The sequence below is a fragment of the Solanum tuberosum genome, unplaced genomic scaffold (genome assembly GCF_000226075.1).
Source record: "Solanum tuberosum cultivar DM 1-3 516 R44 unplaced genomic scaffold, SolTub_3.0 scf00422, whole genome shotgun sequence".
Classification (NCBI taxonomy): Eukaryota; Viridiplantae; Streptophyta; class Magnoliopsida; order Solanales; family Solanaceae; genus Solanum; species Solanum tuberosum.
The window spans coordinates 18,255-24,018 of record NW_006239341.1 but is presented as its reverse complement, the minus strand read 5'-3'; the positions used below and the strand labels follow the sequence as shown (position 1 = coordinate 24,018).

The window sequence follows — 5,764 nt, the reverse complement described above, 5'->3', positions numbered from 1 at the left end:
AGTTGCAAGTATTATCTGTTCATATGACTTCTGCAGGGTGAAACTTTAATGAGGTGATAGACTATGTTAAGAAAGTGGAGGGGGTGAGGTGAGATGGTCAAGCTAAAGCATGGGCAAAAAGTGACAAGAACTCAGGTAACTTTCAAGGTTCTTATTCCAAGGGGTCCGAAAGGCCAAAGCTTGCCGCCAAGCCAATTCAGTATGTTATGCCCGCCTCTACAGGTAGTTACTCGGAAACTCCATCTTATAATTTTCAGGATAGCCAGGGAGTCGCATCTTCGACGGGCGGCAGACCATCTTTTGATCGTACTTGTTACAACTGTGGAGAACCTGGGCATATTAGGAGAGATTGTCCCCACCCACGTGTGTTTGAGTCCACGCAGCAGCAGACTAGAGCAGTGGTACCCGTGGGAAATAATAATAATAGTCGAGGGCGTCCACAAAGCGGGCGAGGAAGTAATCAGCGAGGTCGTGGAGGTAGAGAAAATGGTAATGCATGCAGAGGTAATGTGCAATAAGGCAGGGAAGTGGTTCGTCAAGATGATAGGGATCAATGTTATGCCTTTCCGAGCAAGAATGAGGCAGAGGCGTCTGACGCGGTGATCACAGGTACTATTCTTGTCTGTAACCGAATGGCTAATGTGTTATTTGATCCGGGTTCTACTTATTTTTATGTATCTGTGTGATTTGCCTCAGAGTTTGACATGATTTGTGATATACTTGATGCCCCTATCCATGTTTCTACCCTAGTTGGAGAGTCAGTCATAGTTACCCATGTCTATCGTGCTTGTCCTATTTTGTTTATACTTTTAAAGTTTAAAATTTAAATTTTTAAACTTTTAAAGTGTGAAATTTAAACTTTTATACTTTTAAAGTTTGAAATTTAAATTTCAAACTTTTGAAGTGTGAAATTTAAATTTTTATACTTTGAAAGTTTGTATTTTAATAAGTATAAATTTTTAACTTTAAAAGTATAAAAGTTTTAATATTATTTGATTAATGTTCCTAATTTTTGAATTTTAATAAGTAAATTTTATTTTATTTTGAAAATGTTGCCGTTGGGACCCGGTATCCGGTCCGGTTTGGTCCCGGTCCGGGACAGATATACTTAAAATTTTCCGGAACTACCGATTCCGGTCCGTCCCGATTCCGGTTCGTCCCGGTTCTGGTTCGTCCCGGTCCGGTAGTCCCGGTTCCGGTCCCGTTGCCAGCTATAATTGCAGTTGAAAGCAACAACATACTCTGTGAAATTTCACAAGTAGATTTAGGGAGGGTAGAAATTTATCTAGTTTTTATCACTACCTTGTGAAAGTAAAAATGTTTTTGAAAGACTTCGGCTGAGATGTAGCAATTCCAGATACAACGAAGAAAATATAGTGAGTCACTAGAGAACAGTGCTAATATCAAAAAAACAAGAATTAAAAATAACTAACTATTACAATAACAAACATCAACCACCCTAAACAAAACAACATTATATAATATTACCTACTAAGCTTTTTATTGTATCGCCTCTCCATACCCTCCTATTGAGTCATTTTCAGTCAAAACCAAATCTTCTTAATGAACTACGTGTTGACCTGGAAATTGGCATTTTTATTTTCCAATTTCACACTCTACTGTCATTTCTCTTTGATTATATAAATTGGCATTTTCATTTTCCAATTTCACACTTCCTTACAATCTACATAACTAGCAAAAGTTAAATGATGCATTTCACTCAGTCTACAAGCAGTGAACAAATTCAAGAGTACCTAGAAATTCAAACTTGTACTTTACTTAAGTGGCACTATTCTATGATCATTTTACAACAACTCAGTTTACTTTGGCATCTCCAATATTACACACTGGAAATTATTAGACCATCATCACTACTATCATCTATTACCTTACTGGAATTAATACGTTTGTAACTAGCAATGTATTTTTCGCTGTTGTTTCCGCTAAGGAGAGGAGCAACATCATACTCTGTACCTGGTGATTTTCCTCCAGAATACCTAAAGGACTTGCATCGATGAAGTATCTGCAGAATCTCTTTCATGGAAGGCCTGCTTGCAGGTAAATTGCTCGTGCATATAAGCCCAAGTCTGAACACAGTCTTCATTTCTTCCAAGTAACATGTTTCTTTGATATCTGTATCTAACATATTATCGATGGCAGTGTTCCCTTCTCCGTGCTGCTTCCATGCCCATTCTGCCAGGCTTGTATGCTCGTCCCCAAAATTTGGTTGTCTTCCTGTCACTAGCTCCAATAGCACCACCCCGAAGCTATAGATATCAATCTTCTCGTTCACTTTCGTTGTATAAGCATACTCTGTAACCAAACAGTAAATTATTAGTTAGTCATACTTTTGATATAATGTTAACGAAATTGAGGTAATACGAAGTTCAAGCTTGGATTTTGCTTTTACCTGGAGCTATGTAACCAAAGGAACCCGCAACAGCAGACATGGTGTTAAGCTCTCCTTTCTTCTCTAAAATCTTGGCCAACCCAAAATCAGCTATTTTGGCTGTGAAATCAGAATCCAACAAGATATTGCTTGTTTTTACATCGCGATGAATGATCGGTGGAGTGCAGTCATGGTGCATATAACAAAGTCCTTGAGCAGCTCCAATGGCAACCTCCAATCTTTTTGGCCAATCCATGACTTTATTACTCAAGGAAACTCTCTTCTTCCCATGAAGCCATCCATCAAGACTGTGATTTACCATGTACTCGTAAACGAGCAACTTTGAATCCTCACTTGATATACAACACAATAACTTCACTATATTGGAATGTCTAATTGATCCCAATATCTGAACCTCAGCCAAGAATTCCCTCTCCAGAATGTAGTCTACTTTCCTATCACTCCAAATCCTCTTCACAGCAACATACTCATTTGGTCTGCCAACGGAAATTCTGTACACCTTACCCGATCCACCACTTCCAATCATGTTATTTTCCGTCAAACTTGGCAAAATGCTCGCCTCTGTGAAATCCAACCTCTGGAATGAAGTCAACTTCCAGCATGCAACATCGCGCTTATGCTTCTTCCTCCTGTAGTCTCTAACCATGAACAAGGTCGATACAACACTAAATAGGAAAACAGCGAATGCAAGGACTAGAATTAGGGCTAGGACTCTATGGGACAATCTTTTGGAATTGGCGACTTTCGCATTATTACAACTTGGAAGATATGGAAGTGAGTTGGTGGTACAAAGACTGGGATTGTTCAAGAAACTGTTTTCAAAGGCTAGGTTAGCAAATGCATCAGGGATATTCCCGATAAGTTGATTGGACGATACATTAAGGCTAGTGATCCTTTTTACACCTAGTTGAGGTGGAATTGGACCTGAAAATTGATTTTGAGACAAATCTAGAGCAACAAGATCAGGGATTAAACCTATAGTTGCTGGAATCTTGCCAGAGAGTTTGTTCCTGGCAAGATCCAATATTGTCAACGACTTCCACGATATTATATCGGCTGGAAGTTCTCCAGATAACGAATTACCATCAAGCTCTAGCTGAGTTATCTGAGAAAGACTAGTCAATTCCACTGGAATCCGACCTGAAAATGAATTGTTACTTGCCAAAAGCACCACTAAACTCCTCCAAGAAGATATCCCCACAGGAATTTCACCAGAAAACTTGTTGTTACTGATCTCTAACCGCGTAAAATTGAATGCAATTTTGCTCGGTAGCTCCCCGGAAAATGAGTTATCATTCAACAACAAACTTGTCATGTCAACCAAAGTCCAAACCCCAGATGGAATTTCACCCGAAAACTGATTCTTGTAGAGCTGAATCGAACGTAAGCTAGAACAAGTTCCGAGTGATTTTGGTATTTCACCAGACAAATTGTTAACATAAGCTACAGCACCAAAAAGAGTTCCTCCAGCACACAAATGCTCTGGCAAGTTTCCAGTGAAGGAATTCAGTGAAACTTCAAAAGATTCGAGTTTCGAATGAAGTCCCATTTCAGATGGTAAGCTTCCATTCAGTTTATTCCTAAACACTTTGAATACCTTCAAAGATGGAATCTTGGCTATGCTCTCTGGAATTGCTCCATACAATTGGTTACCAAACAGATTCATAATTTCCAAATGTTTAAACCCTCCAAAACTTTCTGGGATTGTTCCAGTTAAATTATTGTTGTTGGAAACATCAAGTTCCATCAACTTTGATGAATCAAAAGTTTCAGGGATTCGACCCGAAAGCCGATTACTGAACAAGTACATCATCGTCAAATTCTTCAACAGAAACAACCCAGAAGGGATTTCTCCTTCCAGATTGTTGTAAGCAAAATCAATAAGCTCAAGATTTTGAAATTCCCCAAAACTTTCAGGGATTTCACCGATTAATTTCGTCTCTCTCATCCAAATATACTTTATCTTCTTCAGCTTCCCAAACTCCGGCGGTAGTGCCATTGGAGAAAACCCATTAAACTCCAACCCCAAACTTTCAAGATTGGCTAAGTTTCCGATTTCAGCCGGAAAACTCCCATCAAACAAGTTCGAATGCATGCACAAAGTCTCCAGCTCCATCAAATTCCCGACTGACGACGGGATATCTCCGGTGAAATTATTACCACCCAGATTAAGATACTTGAGTTTCCCAAGCCGGTGAATATCCTCCGGAATGGAACCCACAAAGTAATTCTGAGAAAGATCCAAATGCTGCAAATTGGAACATTTGTAAAGAAAAGTTGGGAATTTTCCGGGAAGATAATTCAACCGGAGATTAAGAAAAGTAAGATTTTTAAGTTCACAAATAGAACTTGGAATTTCAACAGTAATATCTTTTTCTTGAATTATTATTCCGGTAACCTTCCCATCATCACACTCAATTTCCGGTCAGCTACAAGGAGAAGAAGTAGAGTTCCATGAGTCAAGTGCTACTGGGTTTCCCCATTGACGCTTAATCTTCAGTAGAGTGTCACGTTCAGTAGTGGCCGGAGATTGTGAAGTTACGAAAATGGGTATGAAGTTTAGTAGAATAATGAGATAGAGGAACTGTTTTCCCGCGAAGATGCCGGTCGGAAAATGGGAAAACTCCATGAAAAAAAAAAGGTGGGGTTAGAATTATGAGTTGATTTTGGAAAGTTTGGTCAACATTGGAGGTGTGAAGAAAATGCCAAATTGATAAAAATGAATATATAGAGATAAAATTTTCTTAGTATAAGATCAAAAAGTATGATGATTAAAATAAGTAAGTGGGTGAGTAAAATACTGATTCTGTTGAAGCTTCCACTGAGCTGCCTAAACACTAAAAAAAGCTTCGAGATTTGGGCCCCGTTTCTTTAACCATTGAAATTTTTTTAGCTCAAGAGCTCAGCACATTGTGCGTTAGCCGTCCAACAGTTCACGAAGTAGATGTTTGGAGTTGCACTTGTTTTTCTCCTTTTTATCACGTCCGACCCAATATTAGGGCCACGTATCAATCGGTTCAGTTTGATTTTAGAGTTTATTCATTTGATATATTCATCAATTTAATTGATTTATAGACAAGTTAATTCGATTATTGATTTTGGTTCAATTTTGAACAGTTCTACCTAACACTATGTTTTACGTCAAAATTTATTTTAGTGTGAAATTTAGCTTTTAAAACTCCTATCTAACACTATATTTTACATTCCATAATTTTAAAATTGAAGGTGGATAATGCTTGTCATATGAAAAATTGCTATAAAAAATTTAAGTTTTCTCTAATTTGAGGAAAATAACTTCCCTACGGAAAGTAGAGAAAATACTTTCCTAAAGGCATAATACATAAATATATCATT

At 38.1% G+C, this 5,764-nt stretch overlaps 1 pseudogene; it reads right to left on the bottom strand.

The window, feature by feature from the left end:
* Positions 1-1,636: 1,636 nt before the first annotated feature.
* LOC102585017 (receptor-like protein kinase HSL1) lies at positions 1,637-5,175 on the bottom strand (annotated as a pseudogene).
* Between the last annotated feature and the right edge of the window lie 589 nt (positions 5,176-5,764).